Source organism: Sander lucioperca, chromosome 9 (genome assembly GCF_008315115.2).
Source record: "Sander lucioperca isolate FBNREF2018 chromosome 9, SLUC_FBN_1.2, whole genome shotgun sequence".
NCBI lineage: Eukaryota > Metazoa > Chordata > Actinopteri > Perciformes > Percidae > Sander > Sander lucioperca.
Genome location: NC_050181.1, coordinates 22,592,424 through 22,603,128, shown reverse-complemented (window position 1 = coordinate 22,603,128; position 10,705 = coordinate 22,592,424). Strand labels below are relative to the sequence as shown.

Sequence of the window (10,705 nt, the reverse complement as noted above, 5' to 3'; positions counted from 1 at the left end):
CGTGCAATACTACACCTGGAGAACACTTTAATTGGAGCATTAGGGCCTCGTGTAAACCATGAAAAACAACCCCAGAGGAAAAGTAAATACCCTTTGACAATATTTAATATAATTTGAATAACACATTTCTCTCTTGGTTCTCATCACGCCCAAAACATGACATGAAAATACAAACACAGCCAAAAGGTATGCTCTTGATTAAAAATGTGAAAAGAAAAAAAAAATAACATAAAGGCTTTGTTTATTTGGTGTCTTCACAGCCAGTAAACAGAATATGCTATGATACGTTTGAAGCTGTCAATGTGGTCTGACGAGCTGTCAAAGACAAGACACGCACTGGCCCTTTAATGGCTGGACCGCTCCATTCATGTTCAAAGGGGAGAACTGACCCACTAACAATTAGATGTACTAAAAGTTAATAAAAAATACAAAGGGTAAAAGGGATATACAAAAGGAAATTGCATTGAAAATCTAGACATCAGAGCGTAAATGCTTACAGTCGATGTAAAATGCAGTACAGAGCAGTCAGGCCGAGTTTGTCCTCCCGGTCAGCTGCATCTATCTGTCTCATTGCAGAGACTGAGCTGCTGGCAGCTGTGTCAAGGTAGCCAGCATTAGTGGAATTATAACCGGAAAATATGTGATTTTCACCTTCAAAACAAAAGCATGAGCTTTTTGGTAGGCAACCATATACTGTAAAACAGTCTGCTACTAAACGACTACTACTGTGTATCAGACGTGCCCATATTTCCATTCACTCTATACCCTAAATTCGTGATCGTTGGCTCCCTTATTTTCACTTGAAGACAAAAATTGTAATATGTAAATATTATTATTTTACTTTGCATACATTTTGGAACCTGTTTGAAGGTTACTATTTAATTTATATGCATAGCAGATTTATAATTACAGCATATTTTGACTCTACTCTTACAATGTATTCATTAGAAGTGCCTACACATTTTTCTGGGTTCTTGCATTGAAACAACAAACAACTATGAACACTGTTTGTTTCTTAATTATATCTGGTTCGAAATGAACATATCCTTTCCCTTTTTGTTGTACATAGAGATAAAGAACAAAGCATGCTTTTGGTCTGTTATGTTAGCAACATCTTTACAAGTTTCCCCCGAAGTTATCATAATCAAGATTTAAGTACATTTTAGTCAGAAATCGGCCATTATTGTGAAAGTTGTGACCGGAAGCGCCAGTTTTATTGCCGTGCAGTCTGACCTGGCTGCTGCTGCTGCTGCTGGCTAGGAACAGGATGCTGTCAGGCCGAATAGACGCATCAACCTAATGTAGAGAAACCGCAGCAGCATCCTTTGTTTTCTGGAGCTGGATATCCAGGTAAGGACGGCGTAATAGCTTAGTTGTGATGCTAACCTGGCTGCCTGTCATATCTAAAATGACTGAAACGCGACTGAAGCCGTTGACGATACGCAGGAGCCGTTTTTTCTTCTTCATTTCCAGTCATGTCGAAAAGAGGGCTATTGTTAGGCATGCTGTCATAAAGGCACCAGCATAGACAAATTCATTTTATTTCAGCGTTTGTCTGTTTAGCTGAAGAGGTAATGTAGCCTAAGTGTTTTGTGTGTGGCATTGTGTTATAAACCGCTGTTTGAGTTTTTGGTGTGGCGTTACAGAGCTAGCTTCCAGCTCAGAAACACACAGACATTCCGTACTTTAATACATCCATGGTTGTGCTGCTGTCTCGGTGGGGGTCTGGCATTGCATTGCACCACCACCAGCGCGCACGCACGCACGCACGCACGCTTGCACGCAGGTGTAGTTGGTGTTTGTGTCAACTGCTCGTGTGCAGCCCCTGGCACGTGCAATCTGCACTTACCAACTGGTGAACTGTGACAATTGATTCTCTTGTGTAAGGAATGGATTTTTACAATTTAAAGGGGTGTCTGACATATTATGTGCTTTTTTGACTTTTTTGTCTTCAGTTTTTATATAACCCTGTGTACATCCTACTTCTTAGTCTTGATGTGACAGTTATTTTTTTGTATTTGGTTGTGGCCAAGGGCTGGATATAGTTTTAAATGTTTCAAAAGGCCTATTGGTCCCAATATGATATCTAAGTTTCAATACCAAAATTATTTCTTGTATAGATAACTTACTTTGTGTACGCTAGGGTTTCCTGGGAACACATATCCAAACTATTTCCTGTTTCCCGAGAAATATATTAATGGGAAAACGGGAAAAACTAATTACTTTCTAGGCGTAAACCTTTATGTAGCCTACAAAATATACGTATCGCTACAGAAATACGTAAGTCCTTTAAGAGCCTTTTAGACCAAATGCGGTTTGACCTGCACTTTCCGATGGGTTAAGCCACATCTACAGTTCGCTTTACGCAGCTAAAAAAACATTGTGGTGCGGCGCAAGCCATTGAAATAATGGGCCCTATCTTGCACCCGACGCAGCGCAAAGCCCGACGCAAGTGTCTTTGCTAGTTTAAAGGTCCCATGACATGTTGCTTTTTGGATGCTTTTATATAGACCTTAGTGGTCCCCTAATACTGTATCTGAAGTCTCTTTCCCAAAATGAGCTTTACTTAGGACGTGCCATTTATGTGTCTGTAGCTTTAAATGCTATTGAGGAGGAGAGAGGGGGGGGGGGGGTGGCCTTGACCAACTGCTGCCACTTTGCTCGTTTGAAAGCCATGATGTCTCTTTCTCATGGGCAGGCCAAATTCTCTGGGCGGGCAAAGCAGAGAAAGAGGAGGTAACCTTTCCCCTTATGACGTCATAAGGAGAAGATTCCAGATCGGCCCATCTGAGCTTTCATTTTCTCAAAGGCAGAGCAGGATACCCAGGGATCGGTTTACAGCTATCGCCATTTCTAGCCACTGGGGGACCATAGGCAGGCTGGGGGAACTCATATTAATGTTAAAAAACCTCATAAAGTGACATTTTCATGCCATGGGACCTAGACCAACACAGTTGTCAATTTCCCGTCCAGCGCCTACGTCGTTTACACGTTTTGCACCTGCGGCCATCTGTGCACCCATTTTTTCTGACCCTTTTTTCCGCCATTAAAAGCAAAAGTAGATTTGTACACGCTCTAAACGCACTTGCGCCAGGCGCTTCACGCCGTACGCTTAGATTGTTAAAATAGGGCGCAATGGGTTTCAGAGCGTTGCCACGTTTGGTCGGAACGGACCCTTTTAGAGTGGCTTGGGATCAGCTCCGGCCACGGGGCATCTGCTTCAAGCTGTGTTTATACTTACGCTTGACACCCATCGTACGGGCCTCCTGAATGGCGTGCATGCACAGAAAGGTTTATGCTCATCGCATTTCTCCGAAAACCCCGGGGGGGGGGGGCGTAAAAACAAAAACAAATCAGTAAGCAAGAAGTAGGAGAGAAGAAGAAGATAGCGGAAGTTAACGGAAAGCAGGCTGCCTGGCAACAGTAGGAAACACATTGTAAACAAAGATGTACCCAAAACATAGCATTTCTGTACTCTAATTATTTACTTGACTGTTGTTTATCTCAAAGTCGTAATTACTGTCTGCCCCTCGATGTTACGAACACTCTTTCCATGAGGCCAGTTTCTAGCTTTGACAAAACGATCTCATGTTTTTCCACATTCTCCTGCTAAATGTTTCTTCTTTTCCCAATGCGGTGGCTCTCTCTGACCACATATTTAAGGCCATTTGTCTCCCTTCTGGTCTGTGCATGAAGAGTCATACGGATGCGAACCTGCTCGGCCATTCTTCCTAGCTGACCGTGTTGAAACAGAAAACGGGTCATTTTCTGGCTTGCGCACCTGACGCAGGGAACAACCCAGCGACCATAAACCTTCAGGGGGCGTTCAGTGCATTTAGCGCGTTCAGGGCGCCCAGTGCCAACAAACCATAGACACAGACAACCCGTAGCAAAACGTTTATATAACCGTACGGAACAAAACATCATGTATCAAACCGTTCGGGGCGATAACACACCCCTATGTTTTTGACAAAAAAAAACATTTTTTTCCAAACTTTTCATGTGCATCACTTTTTCATGTTGCTTGCTTCCTACATGTTCTGGAAAACATTAGAGCTGTGCTCGATTAAAGAAATTCTTAGTCGACTAACACTCATTAAATTGTATCGACTAATCGATTAGTTGATTTAATCGACAGATCTGTAAATCTGAGTTTCTCTGCAAAGAGTCATGCAATAGCACCACTTTAATTCTTGTGTTTACCAGAGATGTGTTCGTACGTTTCTTGGAAATAAGTAATTCAGCATGAAAAAAGCATAAAACATGACTAATCAACTAAAGAAATCTAAGTTGACTAAGACCAAAACGACCGATTAGTCGACTAATCGACTAAGAGGGAGCAGCCCTAGAAAACATATCATTTTGTAATGCACCTTTCCAGTCAGTGACAACTTTGGGAAAATTATGGAGAGTGCACAGTGTGTATCCAAAACATGTTTTTGCTCAGCATGGCTAGATTAACCTGCTGGGGGTCCCAGGGTTGCTGTGTGTGTGTGTGTGTGTGTGGGGGGGGGGCTATTAACCAAGCTCCTTCCACATTCTGTTTCTTGTGTAGGCCTAAATTTTTCCTTTCTGGAAAACTACCTGTCACCAGATTTGCTGTATAACAATGGTTTTAAACACATAGGCTTACATTCAGGAATATTCAACACCTAAGCACAAAACTGAAATAATGAAAAATACATTTTGACACAGGGCCTCTATATACAAGAGAGGCCTCATGATAATAATTGAGGACCCATCTTATCATATTATGCCTTATATAATAGAGGCCTTACCCGCCTTATCATATCAGTTAATTGTGCTGTAGTGCTGCATACTTCTAAACAAATGTTCAATGAAATCAGCACAAACCAGTTGACAGACAGTAAGCCTGGAGCTTTTGAAGCCACTGGAGTTTTGGGGCCCCAGGGCAGTTGCCCACTTTGCCCAGTCAGTAATTCTGTCATGGTGCCTGGTCAAGAAACTTGAACCAAATATTTGATCCAGCATTCGTTACATACGTTAAATTAAACAAGTGTAAACGCATAAAGAGGTCCTATTTTAAAGCAGGATTATTAACCCTTGTGTTGTCTTCCCTTCAACCTTGAAAAAAAACACTTTTTTTTTTTTTTTGACGCCTTTTTTTCACAGTTTGTTTTTGCTTATTCCAACGTTTTAAATTTTTAAATTTTTCTTCTACACATTTTTAGCGCTTATTTCTACGTCCCTTATTTTCTGATATAAAACAAAAATTTAAAACGGGTCAATGTGACCCGAAGTCAACATTAAACACTTATACTGGAACCTAGCTCAGAAAACCTGGTGAAGTTCTTCAAGCCTGTCTTCTCCTCACTCTTTGGCAGCCTGTAAAGAAAACTTGAATGAAATGAACTCTTTGTGAATTCTTTCTCAATCTTTCTGCGCGGTCGATTGCACAACAGCACCATTTCTTCAGTTTTCCATGTTGTTTGCACTCAGATGGGAGTGACATTACCTTGCCTTGCCGTCTGCTCTGCAGAGTTGTTTGGTTGTTGAGGCCCTTCGACCTAGTTACAGAGTCGAGGAAAAGTAATGGAATTTTACATCAGGGACACAGTGAGAACCTTGAATGCTGACAGTGCACTGCTTCTGTCTGCAGTCTTGATGAGTAATGCTGGATAATTGAGTCTATGCAAACACCGACACTCAGGGTTTTTCCTGGCTCTGACTGGAGCTTCAGCGTAAGCACCAGGGCTGCAGTGTCCAGGAACACTTGAGAGGGATTTGATCAAATCTATGCAATATTGGAGGGAAATATATATATTGACTATTATTATATGTTATGGCTGGGTAATAAAGCACACAGCTCCCCATGTACAGTATAGACTTTGTTGGGGTGATCCACTGAAGTAGATTTCCCCCCACCCAAATGATGTCTTTCTAGAGGTCTTCTGTCTGTGATGATGAGGCATTTTCATCTGTTGCTCCTTAAGAAACTCTCTTTTTTCTCTACTTTGGTCATGTGAACAACTTTCGTTATTTTGGAAATTTGTTACCAAGTTGATATCTCAGTGTTTAAACGTATCTGTTCCCCTTTCACCTCGTTTATGTCTTTTGGGAACCAATATGTTAGGGGTGGGAATCAGCAGGGGCCTCACGATGCGATATCATCACAATACTTATGTCACGATACGATTTTAAACATATTGCAATATTCTGCGATACATTGCAATTTATTACCTTTTTTCCAACTTCAAATTTTTCCCAATTTCAAATGATGTCCCCAAAAGAAAACTTTGTCAACATCTGTTTTATCTAAAAAGATACATTTTCTCTGTCTGTTCATCTCACTTCAATTTCATTGCTGCAAAATGGGATTGTCAAGCAGACAAACTGACCAACACATATATAATAAAAGATCGATACTTAGCGTCTGTGTATCGATACAGTATTGCCACAGAAAATATTGCGATACTATGCTGTATCGATTTTTTTCCCCCACCCCTACAATATGTCTGACAAGTGAAATAAATATGAAAGTATGTACATAGATCTTGCTTTGATGGCAGCTAGGAAATGCAGAGCTTTAAAATGGAAGGCTTCCAAACCCCCAGCAATAGTCCACTGGTGGAATGAACTCTCAAGCTACTTTGTTTTGGACAGAATTTATTATAACAGTAAAGACAGAACCTCAGACTTTTTGAAGATATGGCAGTCTCATAGAGAATTTGATTTTATAAATTTTTACATTAATGTCAGGGATTATGACAAAAGTGTTATTATCTGAGTGCATTCATTATGTTGTTTGATTTGTACGTTTTGTAGTTTTGTGTCTTTATTTAGTTTGTTTTATTTGAATATGTGTGTTTATGTTTATGGCATTTCTTGTCTGCTGTGTCCTAGTGTGAAGGATCTGGAATAGGAATAATGAGATGTATGTTTGAAATATCTTTACGCTGTTTATGCAAAATAAAATAATAAAAAATATAATAATAAAAAATAAAAAAAAGAAACTCTGCTGCGCTTCAGTACATCCACCTACCACACCAGATGCAGCTTGGTACCTCTGTGCTCTGCAAAAAACATTATTCAGTCATATTACTAACATCACTGAGTTGTTTGGGCCCTAGCAACCGTTAGTGTAAGGTAGAGGCTATTGGTGTGTGCGTGTGCGTGTGTGTGTGTGTGTGTGTGTTTGTGCTGCGCTGCACAATATGAGGAAAATGTCAAATTATTTTGACTGATGTTGCGATTGCAATATGATTCACGATATTGGAGGGAATGACTCATTTTTTGGATCATCATTTTCATTGAAACACAAATACAAATGTACTATAGTCACGTAGTTTTCCTTTAGTCTGTAGGATAGGATTTGTAGGCTGGGACGTCTCTGCTGGCCCACAAAACTTCATTCAGAATGGTTAGACACATATTTTGCCTTTAACAAATATTGCGCCCCCGCCTGCGATTTTGATATTGCACTAGTCCATAATGCGATTTCGATAAAATTGCGATTTTGTGTGTGTGTGTGTGTGTGTGTGTGTGTGTGTGGAGGGGTGGGGTGGGGGGGGGGGGACTTCCAGATGGCTGCCCCAACCAGATTAGAGATTTTAAACCTTTCTACTTTGCCAACCCTGAAAACAAAGGCGTATGTTCTCATCGTTCTGTTCGACACAGCACACTGAAGTGGGGCACCAAATGGTGACAGTAATTCTCCTTCCTTGAGATTAATTAATCAACAAATGTTGCAGATAGTCATTGTTTGAGACGTAAGAAAAGCTACCCCGCCCCTGTCAGTCTTCAAAGCCACTGGCCTACATTACATCAGGTCAACAGCATCTCTGCTTGTGATGCTCGGGCATTTAGCTTCCATTCTATGACGTTAAAGTGGTGCAATGTAACTTTTGATACAGTCTTCTGATGTATTCATAGGAAATTAAAACAAAATGCCTGTTAATAGTTGGGTTGATTTTTTTTTGTTTTGTTTTGTTTTTCTGATCTGATCTGGTGTATGAGCTTAAACCGGAGTGATTTTATGCAAATCGGCTGAACCGTCATTTGTCATTACGACACGTTTTGGCAAATTACAAAGTAGCCTCCATCAGCAACCTGTGCAGATGGCGTCACAGCGCTAAATCCAGTATCTTATTATCTGTATCTTAGATTGTTTTTTTTTTTGTTCCGTTCCAGTCATTAGCACACAGCGATAAGCGAACATCCACAAAGCTATCATTACTACTTTGCCACAATGTGAAAACATTAGTAGGAGACAACCGCTTCGGAAGCCTGTAAATAAGCTCAGAGAAGCCTTTTCTGCGTGGACACATGGGACACTGAATGCAGTGTCTGTGTTTTGATCCACCTAAACATGGCTGGCAAAATCCTAACCTCAGCGGAGATGGATGCTGCTGGATCATCCACAAGCTGTGACTTCCAGACAGGGATCACTGAAATGTATGAGTTCAGCAGAGCGTGTTAGTGCCGTTTATGTGGCGGGATAATAACGTTACATAAGAGCAATTTATTTTTTCAGTGACATCTGCTGTACAGTGAGGGTACTGAGGCTGCAGAGAGGATCCGATTTTTAGACTTCAGACAATATCTGCCATCGTTTATGTAAGCAACTGCACTGTCGTGTTTCCTGGAGATTGGATTTTAGTTGGAATGGATTGTTGAAAAACATCTTCTAATCAACAGTGAACTGGTGCATTAGTTGGTCCAAGCTCCATGTGATGCTGTCTGAGTTGCAGGGAACTAGAGATGTGAGGTCTATGATATGCAGATGGTTTTTGGAAGGAGCACAGTTGGGTCTTCCTGCTGCTTACACAGAGGTTCTGTATTATGGCCTCGGTGTTTACCGAGTTACAAATCAGACTAAATAAACTGACATAATGTGTGACAGACCATACCTTCTATACAAAAGGCAATGCAAAATTACAGTATTCTTTCAAAGAAAACACTTTGCTTTACTAGTATCACTTACCTGAAATCAATTGTTTGCTTAAAAACAGATATTATTATTATTTTATTTTTTACGATAATACAGAACATAACCTCATCCTTATCTCCTGTAATATAAAAGTACATTTTAGCCTGCCAGGCTATAGTTGTTGATGATGACAACAGTCCCTTTATTATATTTCATTTCATCAGTTATTTCATAAATATCAATTATGTATGATAACATGGGGGGGAAAAATGGTGTTAGCTAGGGTTGTGTGATATGATTTTATATACTGTGATACAATATAAATGTGTCTTCTATCAGAGAGTCTGCCATATCATCCATACCATGGTATCCAGTGTTTTCCCTGGATGGTTTGTGGAAGACTTAGGTGCATGTATTTAGTGGGGGCTTTAGGGGTCCTCCATCAAAAAACATTTTTCTAATCATTTTAGACCATTATTATTACAACTATACTGAATGTGTGTCTAAAACATTAGAAGCTAGAGCAGATAATAACACTCAAAAAGCTTACAGACTAAACTTGCTAAAAGAGTCCACTGGGAACTACAATCATTAAATCTGAGAAAAGTCATTTATTTAGTTCTGATGCTCACATTGATTTTAAATTCATTCGGCTTAGGTTGTGCCAAAAAAACGGCTTAGGTGCCAAGCCTTATAATGGTAGGCAAAACCCTGGTATCCATCCCTTTCATATCTCTTGGTGTATTAGGCCATTGTGGGCATTTTTACAAATTAATGAGCAAGACTTTCAAATTATTGCATTAATGTGATGAATTCATTAATTATTATTATTTTTTATTTTTTTATTTTTTTCAACTCTTTTTATTTGAATTTCACAATAAATGACATATAGCAGAGGCCATGGTGAAAAAAGTATAGTTGAGACAGTATGTCAAGTCCCTTACCCACCCGCAAACCAACCCAGATCAGGTCCAAACCAGACGGGGACAAACAACACAGACCCATGCACACAGACAAATACACACCAGACAGGATATGACCCATGCCTTTGGTGTGGGAGAACTGGGTTCGATTCCCACTGTGATACATCAACCAATGTGTCCCTAAGGAAGACACTAGTTGCTCCAGAGGCGTGCGAACTTGTAAATTGTAAGTCGCTTTGGATAAAAGCGTCAGCTAAATGACATGTAATGTAAAGCTGACGTTGAGTGGAGCAGTCTAGAAGGAACTCAGTCCTCCAAGTCAGGAGATAAGCTGAGGGAGTCAACGAGTTCTGGGAAAGGGTTCCACGTCTCTAGGAATGTGGAGATAGAGCCTTTCAGTGAAGATATAAGCCAGTTTATCCAGGCTAGCAGAGATGTAAACAAAGTACTTTTTTTAAGGTATTTCAATTACAGTATTATGGTGGTTCTTTGATCTATAAACATTCTGATGAATATCATATACCATGGTTACATTCTTTTTTTTTTTTAATTCTGGTCACCCATTCCTCATGTAAAGTTTGTCAACCACCCAGTTAAACTAGGAAATATTTTACAATTTTTAAGATTTTTTTTTTTTTTTCTTTAAATTTTTAAACATTAAAACTAAGGTTACTTTTGTCATGACACTGACTTCAGTATATAGCACGATTTGTTGTGTAGAATTGTATAGAACAGTTTTACTCTTTATTTGGTTGGTCACCAACAGGAACACCCCATGGCCCACACTGCATCAAGTATTTTCAAAATACTGGTTACCGGTCTGTAGTGGGACAGTATGCGTGTATGTCTTTTAGTCCGATTAGTGTGCAGTAGCTGCTGCTCTGTATTTCTA

At 40.0% G+C, this 10,705-nt stretch overlaps 1 protein-coding gene across 3 annotated transcripts in view; it reads left to right on the top strand.

Annotated features, from left to right (window-relative positions):
- Nucleotides 1-1,224: 1,224 nt before the first annotated feature.
- Nucleotides 1,225-10,705, top strand: part of fam110b (family with sequence similarity 110 member B) — a 33,300-nt gene continuing 23,819 nt past the window's right edge. For all 3 annotated transcript variants that reach the window (XR_004898306.1, XM_036005224.1, XM_031291001.2), the window contains exon 1: nt 1,225-1,350. The gene's annotated coding sequence lies outside the window, so the exon portion shown is untranslated. The remainder of the gene's footprint in view (nt 1,351-10,705) is intronic.